The following is a 14,234-nucleotide window of genomic DNA, read 5'->3' as shown; positions in this document are numbered from 1 at the left end:
GGTTTCTCACTCTAATAAACCACACAGTCAGCAGTTGGAAATGTTAATTAGTTGTAAGTATGGATTTACATTTTTTTCTTGTCCAGATGGTCCGCAGCCATTTTCCAGATGATAAATGGTCTGTTGGGTGTCTTATGAATTTAAAAGCAGCAAAACAAAAACAAGATGCATTAAGCTGGAGGATAAAGCTCATTTGTTTATTTTGTGCAACCCAAACAGATGTTCATACAAAGGCCTTATTACAGATGTATGAACCTTTTAATAAATGCAAAATCACAAAGGCTAAAACAACTAAAAATATATTACACATGTAATAATCTGAACTTATAGAGACATTTACTCTAGAACACTAACGTCGGGTATATTTTACCCGAAATAATCTACCTGATCAAAATATATTAAAATGCAACAATACAAGGCAAATTGAAGTACTCTTCTTTTATTTTACCCTACAGAACTTTATTTTACCCTACAGAAAAAGGCTCAAAATCGGGTGAGAATCCCCTGACGTTAGTGTTCTAGGGTTAATCCCTAATGAGTAAACAACAATATAAAATAGCACACATACGCTAAGTAGTATATCTTTAACCCGCTGCTGTTCCGTCTCAAAGTGTTGCAGCAAACGTCCTTGTTTCACTGCGAAATGTTTCCAAAATGGTGGCCGTGAGATGAGAAACTGTTTGTGGCCCACGAGGACATCGAGGCCAACGTGGAAAGACCTCCAAATGGGTCAGAACTGTCACAAGCCATTGCCGTCATGTCCCGATCCCCAAAAACATGATGGAAAGTGGAATCACAATGAAATAAGACATAGTGACCCCTCCGGGGCGCTGCAGGAACGGATCCGCTTACCGTACGGCTGCCCTTAATTGGCAAGAAGCTCAAAAAGCTGGACCCCAGGAGCCACGTTTTAGGAGAGTTACGAGACGGTGGCTAATGCGGCGCAGACTGCTACAAAGTTAGACTGCCGGGATTAATGCGGCCGAGAAAATCTGGTCATCTGGGCTCGGGGTTTACGGAGAAATACATCCAGGTCTAACTGGTCTCTGACTGCGCTTAATGCGGCCCGGCAGCAACAGTAAATAAGACTGAGAGGTTAATGTGCGGCCTGCAGGGGCCTCGGTGGTAAATAACCGCCATGTTTGATCCACACTGTTCTGGGCTTGGCAGGGAATTCAAAGGAGTCTTTTAAAACAAAAAAAACAGAAGGCATCACTCAAGGACGGTCAACGGCTTTGTTATCGGTGTTAATGATGATTTATTAGCCAAGTTCCTTCCTCAAAAACCTGTGTTCACATGCAGAGATGGTTTTAAAGCGGCTGATTTGAATGTACTAACGTTATATATTCACGGGTCACACGTAGCCAGTCTGTAAAGCGAGGGGATATGTGTGCTACATTCACAATAACCGCCAAGCAAAGAGCACGAGCGTCAAAAGTGCGGATTAAACATTCACGCTGTGATGCAAAGAGACACGTGAACTCTCTGTGACCGCGAGTCCCCGAAAACCTCTGCTCTTCTTAATTCCCTTCCACTTGAGTTACACGAGCCCACATATGCCACATCGTGTCGGGCACAACCCAAAAGGAGGATCTCTTTTTTCCCCGGCTCGCAGCGAAGAGCTCGCTGGGGTTCTGGGCTGAGCTCCATCTCCATCTCCATCTCCGCCTCCAGCAGCAGGAGGGCGGGAAGAAAAGCACGGAGGAAAGACTCATCGAGAGGAAAGACTCATCGAGAGGAAAGACTCATCGAGAGGAAAGACTCAGCGAGAGGCGGCGAGATGGAGATGGAGAGGGAGGCGGCGACTCATCTCTGCCGCGCTGGAGGGAGTCATCTGTGGCAATGAAACACTTCAGGAATGCACCTGAAGTGCTCATCCTGCAGCACGTCCCATATCAGAATAATATACATTATTGAGTTATAATTATTGGTGCATTCCATCACTTTAATGTTGCAGCTGGTAAATGTGCAGCTGATTTGAACTACTTCAGGGCTCTCTCCATAAAAATGCATCATCATTTTTGTGGTTGATTATATTTTGTTTGTATTCATAATCTGACTCAATCTGAATTGCATTGTTTGTCTCCGAAATGAAGCGGAGAAGAAGTACAATGCAACGTAACATGGAAATAATCAAGTACATTTTCACATTAGCATTATCTGTATGTTATCTTTTATATCATATTACATTTTGTTGTATTATCAGAAAAGAAAAAAAATCTGCGTGACAATATTCAAAACTCTGCGTCAATAAATTAGTTTTGCAGACATTGCTTGAGTTTGTGCAGTCAAAACAAATCAGTGTAACTCAGGAGGCTTTTCAAAGAATAGATCTTGATCGCCATCTAGTGGCAGAAACATAGCATTACCGGATGTCTTTTATCTTTTCCTTTAACTATACATTTTCATATCAAGTCAACTTTATTTATAATTCACAAAGAGCTTTTCCATCTGTACATGTTTCTCAATAGAAAGTATATAAGTATTATATCGCAAAATGTAGTTTTCTTTATGCTGACTGGTTCCTTTCAGTGTGTTGGAGTTTGTCAACGTGGAGCCAATTGGAGATACTTTTTATCCTACGGGGTGTATTAAAAGTACTTCATATGTAAACAACACATGCTTTAAAGGAACTAGTACTACTCAAATACATTTAATGGCATAACAAGTACAATATTTCCCTCTGAAATATAGTAGTAGAAGTATGTCAAAATTGTATTTTATCCCCTGTATATTTGAGTAAATGTACTTAGACCCATTCAGAAGAAGAATCACTCCCATGCAGGGGAGGATAACTATTAAAATTACAATATGGAGAAACAAAAAGTCCATTACCAGATTGAGCAGGCTTCCTAATTCAGCTCCATGTCTAATACGATTTATTCATATTCTATACGTAGTTTTGCTCATAAGTTTACATACACTGGCAGTGTACTATTCATTAATGGAAACAAAGAGGCAAAATACATTTATTTTATTTTCAATGGGATTCAAATTAACTTAAAAAGGTATCACAGAATAGCACAATCATTAGAGAAAAAAATAAAAAATAAAGCAATTAAAGAAACGGTCCCTTAGATCTCAATACTGTATATTTAGCATCAATGGTGCTTGTAAGCAAAGCCTGTAGTTCAGCTGTGGGTTTCTCCTTCACGTCCCGACCCATTTTCCTGGCAGGTGTGGCTGAAATATTTCTTAGTCTACCTGACCGTGTGGCTTGGCATCGACACAACACACATGTTCCACTTCTTTTTATTTAACACGACTGATTTTCAAATCTTTGAATATCTTTTTACGTCCTTTTCCTGATTTATGAAGTTCATCTTTCTTTTTCTGGACGGTCCTTTGACAGTTCTGTTGTCTTCCCCAAGGCTTAGTATCCAGAAAAGGTCGCGCAGCCCTGGATGAAATGTGCATGAAGATTATTTTATACACGGACACAAATTACAATCAAGCACGTCAGAAATGTACAATTACCAGCACGTGTGCATATTATCAAGCCAAACATTCAAGTGTATATGTAAACCTTTGACATCACCCAAATGGCCCTGATCAGTTATTATGATTAAAAACACAATGATGTGATAGTAAATGGCTTCATGTGATTATTACACCTGAATAAATGAACAAGTATTCTGCATGATGAGTCATATTTTCAAAAAATGTGTCAATATTTCACTTATAAACCTATATGAGCACATTTGTATATTTATTCTAGTCTATATTGCTGAACGAGTGGAAGTAGAAGTACGTGTTTCTCCTCTGCATGCTGAAGGCGTTCCTCGTGTGTCACAGAGACCTGAGAGCCGACAGGTTTTTATTCCGTCCAATCAGAGCAACGGCAGATTTCAGTGATTACTCGTCGCTCTGTGAGTGAAATCAGCTGCTGTAATGAAGGGCTGCGGCCTCCCGTGCCGCCGCGGCTGATGGAAGAGGTGGTTACAGGACAGATGAAATGTAATCCACAAAAAAAAGCAGAAGAAAAAAGAAAAAAGTTTGGACGGACAAGAGAATATGATGCATTTTGTGATTTATTTTTCGCGATGAGTTTCTAAAGAGACGTTAGGGATATTTAGCATGAAGAAAACGCAAATCCAGTCTCTCAACACGACACGTTCGCACACATCTGATCTTCTCTGCCAGAGTCTTCAAGGTTGGAGTTGAAAGAAGCAGCATCCAAAATAAATCTAAAATCATAAGTCATAATCTGAAGTGTATTTCATGTAGAAATAAAATAAATATGCTGCTGTAAGTAGAACAAAATAAACTAGGTGTGAGTTGAAGGATGCTAAAGCAGGGGTTACATTTAAAGACACAGCGTGAAGCCGTTAGTGCCATCTAGTGGTGAGGATGCATCACTCCATGTCCATGCGAGTATGGAATGTAAAAAAGTGAAAGGTTTGGTTTGTCCATTCTGGGCTTCTGTAGAAACATGGCTGACTCAGTGAAGAGACCCGCTCCCTATATTAATGGCTCTTCCTATGGGAACAAAAACACAATATGCTTAGTTTCATGCAATTATAAACTTAATAAATCCCCCTAAAGTCTTCATAATGATCCTTTAACTCATTAATTAAATATGTAACCACAGCGCTCTTGAACCACAATATTCACATTAATGACAGAAAGAGAAAAACAAACTGAAATGCTGATCCAAAAACAAATAAAAGGGAACTGAGAGCTTTAATGATGTGACCCGCATATTCTTTTAATAGTGTTACCACAACAAAACTGTTCTTTATTAAAAATCTATAAAATCTCCTCTTTCTGCCAACCACACAATGAAGCACATTGCATGCTGGGAGTACGTTTGCACAGTTCCATGCAAAGAGGAATCACAGAAAGGGCCTTCAAGGCTTTTCTCTCTGCTGCGTTCCTGGAAATACAGAAGAGAGTTGGAAATGGATTTAGTTATTTTGCCTCACAGGACACTAATCAGATTAGTGAAAAAAAATTAATGAAAAAAAGCATCTGTTCTTCAATCCTCTTTAGAAGAACAACCTTTGCTAATTACTTTTTATTGTATACCTTTATACTTCTACATTTGCCCTCACACAAGTATGAACTATTGCATGTAGTGTAATTGGGACACGCTACTTCATCACCTTGAACTTTGACCTTCTGCTCAAAAGAAAAGCATGCTGGCTTCCATACTGCAAAATACGACCAGATGCATTAATGCATCGTGGTCAAAATGTATTTATTTTGCATTCTAGACATTATGGTAGTATGGATTTATTCAAAGACACTCAATTTGAACAAAGCACTTGGTGATGCCAAACGTCTATTTTTTACACCCAAAAACACAATCTCTACCAAACCAGATGTGATTGTTCTGTTGGCTGAATGTGTCACATGACGCACTACGGGCCACAACGCCTGCTTTGAGGATGCTTGTTGATCCAGTAAACACTGTAAACTCAAATATGCTTTCATGGTTAGAAGCTTTAAAACAAAAATGACATGGCAGAAATCCCACATGTGATCTTTTAGTTCTTGATGCTATGCAGCCAAACTTGGTGAAAACCATAGAACTAGATTCTGAAATACAAAAGTTTCCAGAAGAATCAAAAATGTCGGATGCAATTTGGTGGAATATTTCCATTTGTTGGAGTGGTGCAGCCACAAAAAGCATCAGTCTCGGGTTTGAATATTTTACTCACTAACACTGTATAAAACAAATATAGAATAAATACAATGTATAGCTACTGGAGAGGAAACCAAAAGGGGAGCACTGCATGTTAAAGGGTCATTAAGTTGCACAGTCAACATGTTTCACCACAAGGGGGCAGTGTTTGGCAACTGCTTACCCAGTGTCCCAATCCAGAGGACACGTTCCCCTCCAAGGTCTCTGCCTGTCTAGACAACGTGCAATTTTACCCGATTTTATGGAGAGCGAGTGGAAAGAGAACGCACATTTCTACCTGAACGCTCGAAGCGGACAACTTCACAGGTTATCCGCCGCTGTCCCGTTTGAGCTGATGGAATTTGTCAACAAAACTCAATAAAAAAACTGAAATTTGACTTTGAAGGAGAAACAAGAGGCAAACATGACATCAGTCAAAATCAGGGGAGAGGGCGTCATCGGCAGAGACGCACTATCTCCTCTCTCGTCAGATTATTGAGTCCCTCTGTAATCCAGGAAAGGTCGTAGCTCACCTTTGCTCTCCTCCCGTGTGACGTTACACCGTTATCGCTACACTTCCTCACATGATTGATGGGAGGACATTATAAACATGGCAGCCACGTCGTCCCATCTGCTCAGGATGGACTCCAGATGAGTGACACCAGGCGATGATGTTCAGGATGTTAGCGAGTGACGGCGGAGAAGGCCTCGCAAGTGATGGACAACTTTCTTTCTTTTTTCGCGGTTTTACCGGTCTGTGTGTGTGTGTGTGTGTGTGTGTGTGTGTATGAAAATAAAAAGACAGAGTTAGCAAATAAAGGCCGACATAGAAGTACTACAGAGGTACTACAACCACATTAAAACTGGTAAATGCAGCCGATGTGCTGATGCAGCTTGTGATCAGTAGATGACGATAGTCTTTAAAAAGGTTCTCTTTCAGAGCATTAATATAGCAGTAAACATATTTGCTATGTGAAGATGTGGAGTAGCGTCCTGAAAAGAGAATAAAGTCACTCTTCCTCTCAGTGTGTTGTTTCTGGAGCCTTTTAGTGCAACCAGTCTCCTTCTAATAAACTTCTAACGTAGGTTTAATTTAAAAAATACTTTGTTCGATTTAGACAACAACAGTAGTCGGTCAGGCTTATCTTAAAACAATAGTTTGAGATTATATATGTGCTGATAATAATGACAGAAAATGACTCTAAAAGAGCTGGAACCAAACCGGTAAAGTAAAAACAACGGGCAGTAAAGCTGCGAGCAGCGGGGGAGGAACTGTGGAGTTACTTGATCATTTCCTGTAGGACTATGACGATGAGTGACCTCTTTCAAATACAAGTCCAGTACGTGCCGCTTTGCTAATAGAAAAGATATTGATCGTAGCCATGTTGACCTTTATTCATACAGGGTAGGTTACTTAGCAGCACACTGAACACATGTTAGAAACACCGCAGTCAGATATCTACTTCTTACCATCTCCATGTCTTAAACGTGAGCTTCTCTTCATAATCGGAGCATTAATATGGCAACAAACAGCCCTTTGTTATGTGAAGTAAAGGCTACCTCAGCCTGTTATTGTCCTTTACTGGCCTTGCAGTAAAGTGCACGTAAGCATGCCCCATTGGCTTGTTCATGGCCGCAATAAATATGCTCTGAATTTCATCTTGAGCGCCTTGAAGTATTTGCAAATAATTCCGTTTGATATGACTTGTTTATGAAAACACGCACGGAATATTTGCTTTTCAAGCCACTCGAATATATAAAAACCAGGAATATCGACTTCCCCGCCCCCGCCCGGTACTCATGGCTTTCAAGGCGTTCCCACTCGGGACTGCTTCTTTTCATGGAGTAGGAATAAACTGCAAGTGGAGTCCATCCATCACACTCTTGAGGGCAGAATGACAACCGAGTGGAGGGGCCGAGGAGGATGATGGAGTGAATTGCTTTGAGTAATACGGGCAGAGGGAGACGTTTCACTGTAGCCATCCTCTCTGCCCTCGCCGTCCTGCTGCCTCCAAATCACCGCTTCAATCCATCTCACACTCAGAAGTCTCAATGCCCCCTACTCTCTCACACACATATATATATATAACACACACACACACACACACACTCACTGCAGCGTCTGTTTAGGCTATGACACGCTGACATTTGCCAGGCAGGAAGGTGTTGTGAATGATAAGGGAGGGAGTCGTGAGTGATTGCAAAACTCTTGGCTGTGGCTCTCTGGAGACGACCGCTAGATTGGAGGAGAATTGACGGGGACATTCGTCTCTCTGATCTAAGGGGGTTTCCTTCCATGGAGTTCAAATCATGGGGACTTTTGAGAGGAGGGAGCAGCGGGGGTTAGACACAACCTGTCCTGTGTGTGTGTGTGTGTGTGTGTGTGTGTACCGTCTCAGCCTGACTTATCTCTTAATGAGGCTCTCCGCTGCGTCCCTTCCTGTCCTTTGTTTTTCGTTCCTGCCACAGTTTGACTTTTTTACCCCCGACAACTCATATTCAAATGTTTGCCATTAGTGAGTACTAATTTGACAGTGACCCTTTGTTATCTTTAAATCTGACATGTTCTTTTTTTTTTTTTTTTAAACCAAGTTTGACATTCATACGATGTAATGCCAGCCAATGTTTGTGAAAACGTGTCATAAAATCAAGTCTAAATATGGTCGCAAAATACTAAAGAAAATAAAGAAAATTGAGTAAATCTTTTGTAATATCGGCATCTGAATGGCCTTTGTGGTAAAATGCATTTATTGTGAATGACACGCAGCACTGGCAGTTTTTTTCTTTACATTAGCTACATTAACCACCCCCATTTCAATATGTTGTGATAACCAAATAAAAAATAATCAAAACATGTGGCGGGGATGTTATAATGTTGCTCTGCCTAGCAACCAGGTTTCACTCCTCATGCTGGCATCCTTTAGAGTCTGGATGACCAGACTTTGAACGACCTCCAACACAAACCCATGTGTGTCATTACTAGAAGCTCAGAGTGAGAAGTCCTCCAACCCAGGAGACAGATGAGAAACTACAAGTTGAGTGATTTTTAATACGTCTTTACGTGCAGGTTATTTGTGCATTGATTTACAAGTAATGTTCATTTCCATGGACTCAATCACTGACCTAGGGGTCAAATGACCTTGTGTCCTTTCTTGTCAACTCTGCAGCGCCGGAGAGGGTAGGCGAGGACACATTATGGACAGAGGAAGTGTTCATGCATGCCGTTGTGTGTGCGTGTAAGCGCCATCTACTAATTAAAGGAGTGTCTCCAAATGTCACTCCGAATCCATCCATCGCCAACAAAATATGGCTTCCCTGGCTGATTTAGGGAAACGTTGACATGCCACACACAAAGCTCAAATGTCACCGCTCTCCTCCAGTGTGTGTGTGTGTGTGTGTGTGTGTGTGTGTGTTCACAGTGGCATGTGCTGACAGAACGTCCTTACAGTTGCTGACTAGCTGTGAACAAGAGGGAGATGTCTTTGGTGACAGTCAGAAATATTTCCCTCCGCTCGTCAGTGACTTTGACGGTGAGCTTGAAAAAAAAAAGAGCAAAAAAGTGGGCGAGGCCCCCGCCTCCGTCTCCTCGGCGACGGCGGTGGGGGGGCGCTGAAGCTGAAACGTGAAGTCTGACGTTGCAGGAATGAAGGACTGAGATACATTGGAGGAGAGGAGGGAGGAATACTGAATGACAGAAAAAGCAGGCAGTGACGCAGAAGTCACACCTCGTGCTCACACGACTTATCTCCTTGGCAACTATCGCCGCCTTCAATTGAAATGGTCCCCGTCTCTCTCCGCGCTTCCATCTCTTTCATTAGCCGTCTCAAAGTTAATGTGCCTTTGCATGAAATTACGCATTCTGTCCGAGGTCCCCGTCTAATTTCATCTTCCTTTGGACAGACTTTAAAAAAAAAAAAAAAACGCAGATTTCACGAAGCCGGCGCCGCCACAAACACGGGTAACCTTGGGCTTCCACGTCCCTCTCGGACACGACTGAGTGCACTTGGCGAGATCGGGCCAGACGAGACGTGACGGCGGAGAGCTGGACGGAGAGAGAGCGCGGCGGGTTTCCGTTGGGCCCGAGAGGAGGAGGAGGAGGAGGCAGGAATTCACCCTGCCGTTATTTTTGGCCCTCCAACCCAGCATGCCCTCTCACTGCCATGGCGCCGGCCCGGTGGCACTGAGCTAACGATGTCATCGTTTCAAGCCATCTCTCCGCTGGACCCCTTGACCCCCAAGCTTGTGCCCGGGACGCATTAGTGCTGATGTGTGGCGTGCAGCTGCGGAGATGACATAACATGCCAAGATGGTGGAGAATGCCCGCAAGAAAATGCAAGTCGAGAAGTCGTCAAGATTGACGTTTCGACAAAAAATTAAACACTTAAGGATCGGTCTGCTCCGAACTCAGGAGGGGGAGGGGTGGGGTAAAGGCTTCAAATTTGCCGCCTAAGAAAATAAAATCAAAACATAGCGGATTATGTATAGCTGGGTTAAAACACGACTTACTCCCTGGCCTCGGATGCAGCAGATACGGCTCGGAGGAGCTGACCTTTGATCCTCTGATGTCACAGCTGTGATTTGTCTTCGGTGGCGTCCTGTGATGCGAGTGGTGACCGGTCCACAGCCAGCAACTTGTGGGGCTGTTCCTGTTCATCACATCCTCAAAAAACACTCGCTTCGCCGCGACATTTCTCACCCCGATCCAGGAGAGACATGATTTTTTTTGCTTCTGCTGCTGCTTTCGGGGAGGCAGCTGTCAGAGGGAAACGACCGTCAATCAACCCGTCCCCGTGGCGACCCGACAAGGTCATTAGACGCCACGTGTCTCCCGCGTCCTTGCATCTACGGATTACCACTCATGTTTACGCGTCTGCCCTCATACTCTCTGAAAGCTGCACGTGATGCCGCTGCACGGGCTGCTTGTCTTACAAGAACGGGACATGATGCGTTTCACAAACTCTTGTTTTCTGGGGATCCACGTTCTGATAATACAAACCATTGTTACATAATTCACAATAGGCCTCATCTAAATAAAAAAAGAAGTAAAATCAGGGCAAATTTGTGGGTAAATGACCATTCCTGACCATTTTTACTGCCATGTCCGCCTCAGCTTATACCATCTTGAAAAGGTAAACCAGCCATTTCAAAGAGTTACACATTTATATCAATCACAACTTTGTGTTGTGCATAGCTTATTGAAAATATGTGCACATATATACACTTTCTTAATGAGACTAAATAAATGCATTCATGCAGAGATAAGAGGTTCTCATATTTTTAAAACAACAGAAATACACTTGTTTACATCCTGTGGACAAAAACGGTTTTATTTCTCTATCGCTGATTACTTTGTTCATGACAGCTGTACAAGCGGTGGATTTCTACACAACTCAGCAGTTTGAACTATACTAAGGCTTGAAGCGACAGGTGTGTGCTGTAGTGCGCCATGTTCACCCGGGCCGCCTCACCTATCGGACCTACAGTCTTTGGTGAGCTACAATTATCCCAACATGTAGGCTCATGTGGCTCAAAGTTGTACTGCAGATATAAGTAAATGTATTTGGCGAAAAAAAGAAGAAAAAAACATTTACATGGTGATCTCTCTCTCCAATATGATGGAAATCCAGACGAGGATTTTAGACCCACTTTCCCAGCAGATCCTCAGTCGGAGTAAAACAGATGAACCTTGTGCTAAACTGTTCTCCATGCATCAATATGAAAGGCTCCTGCATTATTCATAATGGAGACACGTCGGGCTTTCAAATAATTTAACGTGTGGACCATTTTCAAAATGGGTGTCAATTTTCCCCGCCCCCCCCCCCCCCCCACACACACACACACACCTGACTGTTAGATTTTTATGTTCTGCTGCAATAGCACAAGAAACAATAACTCCTCATATCTAAACTGAAGGAATAGGCCGCTTGTCAAAGCAACCTGAAACAATCCATATGCTGAGTGTTTTATTGACTCTGATGAGATGCAGACTCGGGTCCCGTCCACTTACCTCCTGCTGGAGACTTTTTTTTGCAGCGGTATAAGAACTTGTTTTAATTTGACTGCTTTTTGTGATGATAATGTATGGAGAAGTGAGAGAGAGAGAGAGAGAGAGAGAGAGAGAGAGAGAGAGAGCTGACTAAGGCATCTGATGAAAGTGAAATTCTTAACTCAAGACTTAAATGCATTTTCTTTTAAAAAGCAGTTAAATTATTGGCAAAAATAAATAAATCCGACATTATGTTTGAATGCCTGCATTCCTGTGAACATGTACAACCACCGTCTCCGTAATGTTGGAAAGCTTCAACAGTACTGCAGTAGTTGTGTTGTTTCTAGCAAAATAGTTACAAAACAAAAGAGACGCTCACTTAATATTCGCCTCACGGCTTCATCCGTTCCTCCTGTAGTATTGTCTGCCGTCGTGAGCACTTTGCTGTTGTTTTCTTTCTCCAACATGCTCACAGTAGCCAGACCGAGGGCAAACAAGGCAGACACTTGGCTTGGGAAGCCAGTCATATCTGCCGTTTCCACCAGCATTGCTCCGCAGAGCCCGAGGGCTGCCGGGTGCAAGAGGCTGTCCTTGGTTTCTGCTCCTCTGCAGATCCATTGTGTACATCTCTGTGTGTAAGAGTGTGTAGAGCGGGAGAGAGAGAGAGAATGGGTGGAACACTGCTTGGTCAATCAAAAAATTGCACCAGCGGTGACTGAGATTAGACGAGGAAAGCGTTTGTGTACATTATGTATACTTCCATCCATCTGGAGTGTCTTTGTTAATACTCTGAGGTTAAACTGTAGTCATCAGTTTGAATGATACAATACGTTAATTTACTATAAATCACACACTGTTTGTGATCACTTATGCACATGGGAGATTTCACAGAAAACCACAGTTTTCCATGTTGCCTTCTGATGAGTCCTTTCTCCAATATAGCAGCTTTTTACAAATATTGTGTTTACTTTGACGTCCGCTTTTGTTTCCAATAAGTTACTTTTATTAGAACACCGGCAGTGCAAAGTACAGTAATATAAAACAAACAAAACCTTTGAAAGACATTTAGCCATGCACACGGTGCGGCTCTGTTAGAAAAAGCACTCTTGGTCGGTCGCCACTTTCCTCTTGCATCCCAAATGAGCTGATCGTTTAGGTCTAGACGACTCTCAACTATTGGATGGATTGCCTCCTTGGTATTTTATGGGGACATTTATGATCCCCAGAGGATGAAAAAAAAAGAAAAATGCCAATCACCCATTGAAATATATCAACATCTACTGGATGGATTGGCACAGAATTTCCAATAGACATTCTTGCTTCCAGGACAGACTTAAGTAATTTGCCATTAGAGCCTCAGGGGGCACATTTTGTTTTATAAATACTACGTAATCCTGGCAAGGTTTCATGCAATAAAACAGGAAGAAGAGAATGCAATCAGTTATTGATGTATTATTGTGTGTATTATTTAGATGTGTATGTCACCTCTTGTAAACTAGTATTTAAAGTATTTTAGAAATGTTTAGTTGGTTATCTGCGCCACATTTGCTATTTCACTTAGTGGTACACACTTAGAGCCTCATCGATGGGGATGCCCTTTGCAAACAGCCAATCAGCCATTTGCTATCCTCATCAGACATAAGATGGGACACTAATTCTCTTTATTTTAATCATTATGCCTTGAGCCCATAATTTGGCGCACTATTTCCCCAACTCTGATCACAACGGAAAAAACAACCCTCTTTTATATTAATTGAATGACTCTTCAATAAAAGGAAATGCCCGCATTAAGCAAGCAAAGCCTCTTTACCCAAATGGCACCAAGACCGGCTCTGATGCAGGAAACTAGTGGAAAAGACTTTTTTACTATTCACTCAAACGGTGTTTCAGAATGGTCAAAATCAACCTCAATCAGAAAAGCAGTCTATAAGATTGCAAGGACGATTGCAATTTATGCCTCGATGTCGGCACCAAAAAGCTGTTTTTTTACATTGATTCTTCGCAAGCAGTGGTTGGTGTAGATTGTGCATCATGGAGCCGAAGCAGTTCCCCCCCATGGGCCCTCTAGTACAGTGGTTCTCAGCCTTTTTGCAGTGATTTACCCCTGCAAAATATTTAAAATAAGTACCCCCTAACAAGCACAAAATCATTTTGGGTTGAAACAAAGATGCAATACCCAGCGCTGTGCCGTCAGTGTCTGATTTAATATAGAATGTATAACATTAAGTGTTATCACCAGTGTGCCGTGAGAGATAGTCAGATGTGCCGTGGGAAAATGTCCAATTTCACTTAATAGGTCCCAAAAATATGATTTAGTTGCTGCAAATCATTTTTCCATTGTTGAGTGTCTGAGCCTGAAATATAGTGGCTGGCCTAGTGATTAAATACTCCTCCATGCCAGTAGGTAGCGCAATAATTACCTACTATATATGCTATATTATGCTACAATGTGACATTTTGTAACTTTTGCGGTCGTTGGTGTGCTGCAGGATTTTATTGTAGAAAATGTGCCACGGCTCATAAAAGGTTGAAAAACACTGCTCCATAGGAGCTGTTGTAACTTGACAGTGATATCATATTGTTTCAGTAGCTTGGTTATATTGCTGGCAATTGACAACATAA

This window comes from Taurulus bubalis (genome assembly GCF_910589615.1).
Source record: "Taurulus bubalis genome assembly, chromosome: 5".
Taxonomy (NCBI): domain Eukaryota; kingdom Metazoa; phylum Chordata; class Actinopteri; order Perciformes; family Cottidae; genus Taurulus; species Taurulus bubalis.
This window is presented reverse-complemented; position numbering follows the sequence as displayed.